Below are 12,386 nucleotides of genomic sequence, written 5' to 3'. Positions count from 1 at the left end.
GTTACACATGTTCATAGTGTGAATACCAAAAGATGTAAAGTTGATAACGATAGTCCCACATACTTGTGGCACTGCCGCCTTGGTCACATTGGTGTCAAGCGCATGAAGAAGCTCCATGCAGATGGACTTTTGGAGTCTCTTAATTACGAATCATTTGACACGTGCGAACCATGCCTCATGGGTAAGATGACCAAGACTCCGTTCTCTGGAACAATGGAGCGAGCAACCAACTTATTGGAAATCATACATACCGATGTGTGTGGTCCAATGAGTGTTGAGGCTTGCGGAGGATATCGTTATGTTCTCACTCTCACTGATGATATAAGTAGATATGGATATGTCTACCTAATGAAACACAAGTCTGAAACCTTTGAAAAGTTCAAGGAATTTCAGAGTGAAGTTGAGAATCAACATGACAGAAAAATAAAATTCTTACGATCAGATCGTGGTGGAGAATATTTAAGTCACGAATTTGGTACACACTTAAGGAAATGTGGAATAGTTTCACAACTCACGCCACCTGGAACACCTCAGAGAAATGGTGTGTCCGAACGTCGTAATCGTACTCTATTGGATATGGTGCGATCTATGATGTCTCTTACCGATTTACCGCTCTCATTTTGGGGTTATACTTTAGAGACTGCCGCATTCACTTTAAATAGGGCTCCGTCTAAATCCGTTGAGACGACACCGTATGAATTATGGTTTGGGAAGAAACCTAAGCTGTCGTTTCTAAAAGTTTGGGGATGCGATGCTTATGTCAAGAAACTTCAACCTGAAAAGCTCGAACCCAAGTCGGAAAAATGCGTCTTCATAGGATACCCTAAGGAAACTATTGGGTATACCTTCTACCTCAGATCCGAAGGCAAGATCTTCGTTGCCAAGAACGGGTCCTTTCTGGAGAAGGAGTTTCTCTCGAAAGAATTGAGTGGGAGGAAAGTGGAACTTGATGAGGTGATAGTCACCCCTTCCGAACCGGAAAGTAGCGCAGCGCGGGAAAATGTTCCTGTGGTGCCTACACCGACTGGGGAGGAAGTTAATGATGATGATCATGAAGCTTCGGATCAAGTTACTGAACTTCGTAGGTCCACAAGGACACGTTCCGCACCAGAGTGGTACGGCAACCCTGTCCTGGAAATCATGTTGTTAGACAATGGTGAACCTTCGAACTATGAAGAAGCGATGGCGGGCCCGGATTCCGACAAATGGCTAGAAGCCATGAAATCCGAGATAGGATCCATGTATGAAAACGAAGTATGGACTTTGATTGACTTGCCCGATGATCGGCGAGCCATAGAAAACAAATGGATCTTTAAGAAGAAGACAGACGCGGATGGTAATGTGACCATCTATAAGGCTCGACTTGTCGCTAAGGGTTATCGACAAGTTCAAGGGGTTGACTACGATGAGACTTTCTCACCCGTAGCGAAGCTGAAGTCCGTCCGAATCATGTTAGCAATTGCCGCATACTATGATTATGAGATATGGCAGATGGACGTCAAAACGACATTCCTTAACGGCTTCCTTAAGGAAGAGTTGTATATGATGCAGCCGGAAGGTTTTGTCGATCCTAAGAATGCTAACAAAGTATGCAAGCTCCAGCGCTCAATCTATGGGCTGGTGCAAGCATCTCGGAGTTGGAACATTCGCTTTGATGAGATGATCAAAGCGTTTGGGTTTACACAGACTTATGGAGAAGCCTGTGTTTACAAGAAAGTGAGTGGGAGCTCTGTAGCATTTCTCTTATTATATGTGGATGACATATTATTGATGGGAAATGATATAGAATTCTTGGAAAGTATTAAGGCCTATTTGAATAAGTGTTTTTCAATGAAGGACCTTGGAGAAGCTGCTTATATATTAGGCATCAAGATCTATAGAGATAGATCAAGACGCCTCATTGGTCTTTCACAGAGTACATACCTTGACAAGATATTGAAGAAGTTCAATATGGATCAATCCAAGAAGGGGTTCTTGCCTGTATTGCAAGGTGTGCAGTTGAAAACGGCTCAATGCCCGACCACGGCAGAAGATATAGAAGAGATGAGTGTCATCCCCTATGCCTCGGCTATAGGGTCTATTATGTATGCCATGCTGTGTACCAGACCTGATGTAAACCTTGCCGTAAGTTTGGTAGGAAGGTACCAAAGTAATCCCGGCAAGGAACGCTGGACAGCGGTCAAGAATATCCTGAAGTACCTGAAGAGTACTAAGGATATGTTTCTCGTTTATGGAGGTGATGAAGAGCTCGTCGTAAAGGGTTAGGTCGACGCTAGCTTCGACACAAATCTGGATGAGTCGAAGTCACAGACCGGATACGTGTATATTTTGAATGGAGGAGCAGTAAGCTGGTGCAGTTGCAAGCAAAGCGTCGTGGCGGGATCTACATGTGAAGCGGAGTACATGGCAGCCTCGGAGGCAGCACAGGAAGCAGTCTGGATGAAGGAGTTCATTACCGACCTAGGGGTGATTCCCAATGCGTCGGGCCCAATGACTCTCTTCTGTGACAACACTGGAGCTATTGCCCTTGCGAAGGAGCCCAGGTTTCACAGGAAGACCAGGCATATCAAGCGTCGCTTCAACTCCATTCGTGAAAGTGTTCAAAATGGAGACATAGATATTTGTAAAGTACACACGGACCTGAATGTAGCAGATCCGTTGACTAAACCTCTCCCTAGGGCAAAACATGATCAAAATAAGGACGCAATGGGTGTTCGATTCATCACAATGTAACTAGATTATTGACTCTAGTGCAAGTGGGAGACTGTTGGAAATATGCCCTAGAGGCAATAATAAATGGTTATTATTATATTTCTTTGTTCATGGTAATTGTCTATTATTCATGCTATAATTGTATTGTCCGGAAATCGTAATACATGTGTGAATACATAGACCACAACGTGTCCCTAGTAAGCCTCTAGTTGACTAGCTCGTTGATCAACAGATAGTCATGGTTTCCTGACTATGGACATTGGATGTCATTGATAACGGGATCACATCAATAGGAGAATGATGTGATGGACAAGACCCAATCCTAAGCATAGCATAAAAGATCGTGTAGTTTCGTTTGCTAGAGCTTTTCCAATGTCAAGTATCTTTTCCTTAGACCATGAGATCGTGCAACTCCCGTATACCGTAGGAGTGCTTTGGGTGTGCCAAACGTCACAACGTAACTGGGTGACTATAAAGGTGCATTACGGGTATCTCCGAAAGTGTCTGTTGGGTTGGCACGGATCGAGACTGGGATTTGTCACTCCGTGTGACGGAGAGGTATCTCCGGGCCCACTCGGTAATGCATCATCATAATGAGCTCAATGTGACTAAGGCGTTAGTCACGGGATCATGCATTGCGGTATGAGTAAAGAGACTTGCCGGTAACGAGATTGAACAAGGTATTGGGATACCGACGATCGAATCTCGGGCAAGTAACATACCGATTGACAAAGGGAATTGTATGCGGGACTGATTGAATCCTCGACACCGTGGTTCATCCGATGAGATCATCGTGGAGCATCTGGGAGCCAACATGGGTATCCAGATCCCGCTGTTGGTTATTGACCGGAGAGGCGTCTCGGTCATGTCTGCATGTCTCCCGAACCCGTAGGGTCTACACACTTAAGGTCCGGTGATGCTAGGGTTGTAGAGATATATGTATGCGGAAACCCGAAAGTTGTTCAGAGTCCCGGATGAGATCCCGGACGTCACGAGAGGTTCCGGAATGGTCCGGAGGTGAAGAATTATATATAGGAAGTCAAGTTTCGGCCACCGGGAAAGTTTTGGGGGTTACCGGTATTGTACCGGGACCACCGGAAGGGTCCCGGGGGTCCACCGGGTGGGGCCACCTATCCCGGAGGGCCCCGTGGGCTGAAAGTGGAAGGGAACCAGCCCTTAGTGGGCTGGGGCGCCCCCCTTGGGCCTCCCCCCATGCGCCTAGGGTTGGGAACCCTAGGGGGGGAGCTTCCCCCTTGCCTTGGGTGGCAAGGCACCCCTTCCCCCCCCCTTGGCCGCCGCCCCCCCTTGGAGATCCAATCTCCCAGGGCTGGCGCACCCCCCCAGGGGACTATATAAAGGGGGGGAGGGAGGGCAGCACACAACAGCCTTGGGCGCCTCCCCCCTCCCCTGTTACACCTCTCCGTCTCGCAGAAGCTCGGCGTAGCCCTGCCGGAGACCCGCTACATCCACCACCACGCCGTCGTGCTGCTGGATCTCCATCAACCTCTCCTTCCCCCTTGCTGGATCAAGAAGGAGGAGACGTCGCTGCACCGTACGTGTGTTGAACGCGGAGGTGCCATCCGTTCGGCACTCGGTCATCGGTGATTTGGATCATGGCGAGTACGACTCCGTCATCCACGTTCATTGGAACGCTTCCGCTCGCGATCTACAAGGGTATGTAGATGCACTCCTTTCCCCTCGTTGCTAGTATACTCCATAGATGCATCTTGGTGAGCGTAGGAAAATTTTAAATTATGCTACGATTCCCAACATCCTGAACTAGTGTTTTCCTGTAGCATTGTTGTCAGGCGTGTTCTCGAGGCTGTACTTGACCACAACAATTTCCTGGCTGTGCCTTCGATTACGAAGGGTGTGGTTCTTGTAAAGCTTCCCAACAAATCTGATGCGGCCTATCTTCATCATCATGTTTATGAGTGGAAAGACCACTCTGTTAGGTTCTCCAAGGTTGACAAGATGGTGATGGTGCATGTAGACATCTCACACGTAGTCCATGGCCTAGTCAGTTATGCGGGGTTCATCCCGTAGGTCGGTGGCAAGAAATAGTCTGCAGAGTTTAGTTAGTGCAACTTTGCTTGTCTGTAGTAAGTACTATTGTTCAGTACTTGATTTGTGTTTGTGAACCCTGTATTTTTTATTAGTACTGCCGCTTTTGGTGTGTGAACGGTCTATGTTAATGTCTGTCCACTCAATTCAGTTTGTATATTTTGAAGTATCCAGATCATATTTTTTGTGAGGACGGTTTATCAATTATGGTTACACTCCAATATCTGTATGCATTGCAGGGTTTATCGCACCCACCAGGATTTCCAGTCCCATGGATGTTCGGTCCATACGATTTGTCACGACCTTTGGACTGTCCTGCTTGTGGGAGTAGGCGGGGCCCCTGCATGCCACGCGTAGTTGGACGATCAATCTTCTGTTTAGTACTTCAACATAGTGATTTCCTGGTAAGGATTCACTCGTGTCACATCAAGTAAATCTTATTGATTTACTGTCTAAATCTTATTGATTTAATGCCATGTTTTCTTTCTTTTCCTGCAATTTTACGATGCAGGTTTTGCCATGTGACATTCATCACAGAATAAACCGTTTGGTTTGCTCTACGATGGCTTATTTTGCAAGTTTCACTTCTTATGTCGTGTCTGTAACGAAGGCACTGTCCATCACTTATATTACTGGAAAAAATTTGATCAGTCTGTTGTCTGAGTACAAGCTGAATCCCTATGATGAACTGCAGTTTGGTTCAACAAAAACGCCAAAATTAGTCCTTCTCGCGTTTAAAAGAAATGAAGAAAAAACTGGATCACGGTCACGGATCCTAGTCAAGTTAGAAAGCTGATCATAGCAGACCAGACACGATCGCCGCTGTCTCGCACAGATCGAGCACCGGCAGTTGCTCTAGCACTGACAGCGACAGCAGCTCAGTCTGATCCAGTTCAGGATTGGGCACCGACCGCGTCAGCGGATCAGTCTGATCTACCGGAGGATCGGGCATCGACACCGGCACCTGCTCCGACACCGGCACCAGCTCTACAAGGAGCACCATCTCCGGCAGCAGCGGCGGCTTCGGCACCTGCACCAACACTTGCACTTGCATCTACTCCGGCCCGTGTAGTTGCACCGGTAACAGACTGGGCTGCAGTTCGCACTTCATATACCAAAGTCCTTACAAAAACCGACATGTCCACCTTCTTGGTAAGCATTGGCCGCCCAAGTGCTTCGTTCTTTTTTCTTTCCATGTTGTTTCACATGATTCACTGAGTTGATCTAACTGTTTGGGTATGTCTTCTTGTTTGCAAACAGAGAATTCCTAGAGTAACGAGGGAGTCGTTCAACAATCCGGGCGACCGCGACCAAGTTTCTCTTACCATGCGCAGCCTTGGTGTGAATGAACCTGCTCAATATACCGTAAGTACAAAGGATGGTTGCATGATGATTGATGCTAAAGGATGGTCAAGGTTCAAATCTAAATCATATCTTGCGGTAGGGGATGATGTCAAAATCGAACTTTCTCGGCAACGAGAGCTGGTCCAAATCAACTTTGAAATTCTTCAGTAGCAGCACGCAACTGCCGAACTGATCTATCCTCCGAGAGATTTTGATGTAATAATCTGGCATGGTGAAACAAGTGTCCTGTGTGTATAAGTAGTACGACAGTATTATTTATCACATGGTATATCGTTGATAGAATTGCAACTCTGATTGCTGGTTAGGAACTGTCGTTTGATTTCATTCCAACAGCTGCCGTGCTTTATTCAATTTTGTGTATTCGCCTTGCGACAGCATCTAAAACCAGCGCCATACCGATCGCTTGCAATATGAAAAGCGTTGAGGTAGAACACATGGGCCCCCAAACATGCAGGGTCGGCCTGCGGCCCAAGGTCCAGAACCGTGAGCCTATCTGAGTATTATATTCTCAGCTGAACCCCCATAAAAAAAGCTGAACCCCCATAATGCCCATGCGTTGCACAGGGAGTATATTTCTCGGCAAGGTGAGCCTGTGATATAAAAGATTTGTATATTTCTTTACAGAGGGAGTATCTCTCTGTCAAAAAATATATTTATGTGTAACTAGTTACTCCTGTCTTTCTACTTCCTTTCGCTGATATGTGGGGCAACCGGCAACGGGGTCCACGTGCCATATGTACAAATTAGAGTGCACAACTTCACGGTAGACACACCCCGGTCGTAGCGCCGCAGTAATGCCCAATGAGCCGTCAAATCACAACCCCCCTTTCCAGCTTTAGCAGTAAGCTGGATGGACGAAGCGGCAATATTTCACTGGGCCTGAATCCCCTTCTCCCTCGTCTGCTTGTTCAGAGAAAACCCCTTCTCGGCGATTGCATAGGGTTTTCTCATGGAGAACCAGGTACGAATTCTTCATCCATCCTTGATAAATCCAAGTCCCTTGGTCGCAGGTAATCCTAGGATGGCAGCCGCCGCCGTTGATGCATTTTTCTGCCTACTGAATCTAGTGTGTTTCATTTGCAGTGCCCAAAGTGCGAGGACCCTACAGGTTTCTGCGCCCTCGGCGAGACGCCACACTTGTTCCTTCTCATCCTAACACAGCATTTTGAAACGCGCACAGTATGTTCCTACAATCCTCTTTTCTATCCAGGAGGGTGGGGTTTTTTAACATGCTGTGTTCTCATATTATTTTTCCTGCAGTGTATTATTTGCTCTGCCACAACACATGTACTCAAGATGCTCGGCCTTGCCATAACTGAATACACTAGTTTAATGGTCACAGTGAAGACAAGCCATGGATATAAGTTCCGAGTTGGGTTCATGAACCAAGAAGATCGCTGCTTTTTTATGGCCGAACTTGGATAAACTTTCTCAAGTGTTACGGACTGAAAGTTGGCGCACGAATGTTGATGGAAATAGCAGAACCTGGTCTCATCTTCACTGCGATCTTCCACCCCGACGTTGTTCCAATTGTTCATCCATGTTAGTATTGTATCTGGTTCTTGCTTGTTGCCTCGATTACTTAATCCACCTATTCTGTCTAACTAATGACAATTTAACTTTAGAAGTAGCAACGAATCTCTCACGAAGATGCTACTTCTAACTAATATTTTCTTATAATTGGTGGCACGTGTAGGTTTTTTCAGAGTTAAGCAGTCTGCTCGTTTGTTACTCTGTAATAACTCGGCTATTACTAATGGCACTGAAGTTGACTGGATCGACATCCACAAGTTCCTACACTTTATTGATCATCTTGAGGTCCTTGTGGGGCGTTTCAATGGTGGAAGGCCACGTGGGATATGTGTGCCACTGCTGCACTCGTGGAGCAGGTCCAACTGTGTCGAGAAACTTATGGTACGAGCTGTTTTCTGTTATATATGTTGTTCATAAACTATTGCTTATACACAGTTTTACAGCTGTGATCTTCTTGAAACAGGAACTGTCGAGTTCTATTGTTCCTATACAGATGCCTGACCATGGTCGGGTCAGACTTGTGCTTGGTCACAACATGATGTTTATGTCGACCTACTCAATTCCCCTTGGAGGTGAAAAGATACTTATTCATGGGTGGTCTCAAATAATGAAGGCCCATCCATCTTGGAGAATAGGACAGAAGATTATGTTCATGCTTTTCCATGGCTCTAAAGCGAATATCCTGTTTATTGACCACGTTGCGAGATGAAGCCGCTTTCAGAAGGTTGTGGATGCGCGGGGTGGCGCCTGGGCCTTGTCCTGGGGCTTGCCGACCTCACCCTTGGTTAACTGTAGGCAAAGTAGCACTGTTCAAGGCGTGCTTTGTACGGTTGAACCTGTATAAGTACTCATACTGCTTTCAACTTTGGTTGTTAAGTGCCCCTGCTGGTTTCAGTTAAGGTTGTTAAGTACTCCTGCTGCTTTTATAGTCTGTCGTGTTTCTTCAGTCCCGTCTTCCTCCAGCCGCCAAAACCAAACCAGCGCCGGCGGGGCCACCTGCTTCCGCCTCCCACGGCTGGTTGCGCCTCAGCGCACGCATCGCCGCCCCACCGTCTCCTAAATCGTTAACGCCGACGTCCTCTGCGCGCTTTGGTGCGCTCGCCGCGGCACCGCCCTCTCGCGTTGTCAACATGGTCAACAAACAACAGGAATCGGCAGAAGTACGTGGAGAGGATGACAGTAGGGGCCCACCACTTCAGCGTATGGAAAAATAAAATGCTTCCTCCTAGTGTTTTCCTGACATCTGGGACCCACGACATTGTGAGCGTATATAGTCAATAGACAAGAGAACAGCACAAGATCGGCTGACACCTGGGACGTAGCTACTCGAGCAGTATTTTTTTTGTTTGGTATTGTTGAGACGAAGCAGGGTTTGAACTGGGCTGTGGCCCGTCTAGCCCAGGCTTATATTTTATGTTCACCATGTGACCAGCCCAGCTATTTTTTTCTTTGTGAAAATGAGCCCAGTTTATTTTTTCTGAAGAATACCCAATCCAGGCCCACTTATTTTTCTACGCCCTGATGGGCTGCAACTCTTTCAAGACGCCTGCAAAGTAATATGAAATGGGTTGTAAATATAAAAACAGATGACAAATTGGCAATTACTTTATAATTTCTGATTTTTTTTTCATATTTTCAGATTCCTATTTCACTGGGCATTAACCTAATTTAAATATATCTTCAAAGTACTTTAAATCTGGCTCGACATTTCGGTATTAAAAATAGTTTCGAACCCATAGAAATATGCCAAATTGGCCCTGGCCAACCAAAAAAACGACTGCAATAAATTGCATAAGAAGTTGCCATGAGCTATATATAAATTATTAAAAAAAAGAGGGAGTGGTTTGACTTGTGGGCCTGTTTAGTTGACGCGTATGCAAGATTTTTTTAGTTATTATATATGTCAACAAACGATTCTAGCAGACGTAACCGTTGGATGTCAATCCAACGGCCGTCGTGTTTCTTCAATCTCTGATCTTCTTGCTCCAGCCGCCAAAGCAGCGCCGGCGGGACCGCCTACTCCCGCCTCCCGTGGCCGGCTGTCCTGCCGCGCAGGCCTCAGCGCCCCCTACGACTCCCACCGCTGGCCAGGGCATCCCTCTACTCACCCAGAGCCCCTGTTATTCTGCGGCGACGGCAGCCTCACACCGCAGCCGAACCGGTGAACCCTCGTACTCCTCTCCGTGCGGGCTTCCACTGCCGCGTCTTCCCCGGCTCCGTGTCGTCCCCTTCCTAGGCCTCGCCGTCGTCCACCGCCGTGGTGCTCTCGGCGCGGCGTGGTCAATGTGGTCAACGACCGACTTCCATCGGAAGAGTACTGTACGTGGAGAGGCTGACAGCTGGGTCCACGGCAGCCGCAAGGAAGTGCCTCCTTATTACGCGGAAAATAATTATTCCTCCACCTGACAGCAGGGACCCACCGGACAGGCCACCAGTATTTCGCGAAAAAAAACGTTTCCCCCTGACTGCTGGGACCCACAGGAAGGGCCACCATATTTCGCAAAAAAAACGTTCCCCCCGCTGTCAGCTCGGACCCACCGGAAGTGCCTCCTTATTACGCACAAAAAAATGAATACCCCCCTGCTAGCTGGGACCCACCTTGGTGGGAGGCCTTTGTCAACTTTAGTCAATATATGAATGATTCTAGCTCCAGTGACTGTACGATGTCCATCCAACGGCCGTAGTGCTTCTTCAACCTCTGGTCTTCTTGCTCCAGCCGCCCAAAGCAGCACCGGTCGTGTCGCCTGCTCCTGCCGCCCGTGGCCGGCTGTGATGCCGCGGAGGCGTCACCGCCCCCCACTACTCCCACCGCTGGCCAGGCCATCCCTCTACGCACCCACACCCCCTGTTATTCTGCGGCGACGGCAGCCTCACACCGCAGCCGAACGAGTGAACCCTCATACTCCTCTACGCGTGGGCATCCACTGCCACGTCTTCCTCGGCTCCGCGTCGTGCCCTTCCAAGGCCTCGCTGTCGTCCACCACCCTGGTGCTCTCGGCGCGGCGTGGTCAACGTGGTCAAGGAATGGCTTCCATCAGACGTGGACTGTACGTGGAGAGGCTGACAGCTGGGTCCACGGCCGCAGCAAGGAAGTGCCTCCTTATTACGCGCAAAATAATTATTCCTCCACCTGACAGCGGGGACCCACCGGACGGGCCACCGTATTTCGTGAAAAAAACGTTTCCCCCTGACTGCTGGGACCCACCAGCTACATCTTCGCACGCAAGGAAGTGCGTCCAAAAAAAACGATTCGCCCCCCTGATTGCTAGGACCCACCAGCTACATCTTCGCACGCAAGGAAGTGCGTCCGGGCAAAAAAAAACCAAAACGATTCCCCCTGACTGCTGGGACCCAGCAGCTACACCTTCGCACGCAAGGAAGTGCGTCAGGGCAAAAAAAAAACGATTCGCCCCCCTGACTGCTGGGACCCACCAGCTACATCTTCGCAGGCAAGGAAGTGCCTGACAGTCGGGACCCACCTGGTCGAAGCGTACGTAGCGTTGTCATTCTGGTCGCGAACGTGTACGTACATATATACTGGTCGATGTAGAGGCGCGCACGTGTCGTAGTAGAGGCGCGTACGTGTCGTAGTAGAGGCGCGCACGTAGCATGTACACGTACGTACAGCGGCCAGGGTGCAAGAAAGAAAATACGACCACGTACGTACATACGGGCAGGGTCTCGAACGCCTACTCGCGCATACGTACGACCAGGGCTCGTGTACATGGCTGGGTCGGAACGGAGAAACAGCGTCGTCGTCGTGTTCATGGGGAGGCACCAGAATGCGTCGTGTTCATGGGGAGGCAACGGAATGCGTCGTGTTCATCGGGAGGCAACGGAACGCGTGGGAGCCAACCGGCTGGGTCGGAACAGAATGCGTGGTTGTGTTCATCGGGAGGGCTTGGACGGAACAGGCGATGGAAATGAGGCCTGGCGTACCGCAAAACGGAGGAAACGGCCTTGTGTTCGACCGGCCACGTTCGAAATGGGATCCTGTTCATCGGGAGGGGTCTGGCGTACCGCAAAACGGACGAAACGGACCTCCTACGGTCGAAACGGGGGTCCTGTTGATCGGGAGGGGTGTGGCGTACCGCAAAACGGAGGAAACAGACTTGTGTTGGAGCGCTACGGTCGAAACGGGGGTCCTGTTGATCGGAAGGGGTGTGGCGTACCGCAAAACGGGACTCCACGGGATATTGTTCATCTCCACCGTCGACCTCCTCCAGCTTCCACGGGCTACCGTCGACCTCCTCCAGCCTCCACGGGCTCCTGTTCATCCAGCCCCCACCGCGCGCTACTCCACCGGCTACTGTTCAACCACCCCTCCACCGTCTACTGTTCATCCAGCCCTCCACACCGCGGGGTCCTGTTCAACCACCCCTCCACTGGCACCCCTCCACCGTCTACTGTTCATCCAGCCCTCCACACCACGCAGTCCTGTTCAACCACCCCTCCACGGGCACCCCTCCACCGTCTACTGTTCATCCAGCCCTCCACACCACGGGGTCCTGTTCATCCAGAGGCAACGCCACCGCTCACTGTTCATCCAACCCCACCCCACCCCCCCTCCCGCAAAGCTCACTGTACATCCAATCGATCGGCTTCAGTTAGCAGCAGTAGCGAAGGAATCGCTCGATCGGCTTCAGTTAACAGCCATCGATCGATCGCTCGGGTTCAGTAACGCGTAGCCTGCAGTGCAATCGTTCGGGTTC

The 12,386-nt window shown here is 49.3% G+C and overlaps 1 protein-coding gene across 2 annotated transcripts in view; it reads left to right on the top strand.

The window, feature by feature from the left end:
* LOC109768580 (uncharacterized) overlaps window positions 1–8,582 on the top strand; it is a 73,604-nt gene extending 65,022 nt beyond the window's left edge. For both annotated transcript variants that reach the window (XR_012205749.1, XR_012205750.1), the window contains 4 exons: window positions 7,225–7,320; window positions 7,402–7,683; window positions 7,838–8,055; window positions 8,138–8,582. The gene's annotated coding sequence lies outside the window, so the exon portion shown is untranslated. The remainder of the gene's footprint in view (window positions 1–7,224; window positions 7,321–7,401; window positions 7,684–7,837; window positions 8,056–8,137) is intronic.
* The last annotated feature ends 3,804 nt before the right edge of the window (window positions 8,583–12,386 follow it).

This window comes from Aegilops tauschii, chromosome 3 (assembly GCF_002575655.3).
Source record: "Aegilops tauschii subsp. strangulata cultivar AL8/78 chromosome 3, Aet v6.0, whole genome shotgun sequence".
Classification (NCBI taxonomy): Eukaryota; Viridiplantae; Streptophyta; class Magnoliopsida; order Poales; family Poaceae; genus Aegilops; species Aegilops tauschii.
The sequence above is the reverse complement of the archived record's forward strand: the minus strand, read 5'-3'. Positions and strand labels throughout refer to the sequence as shown.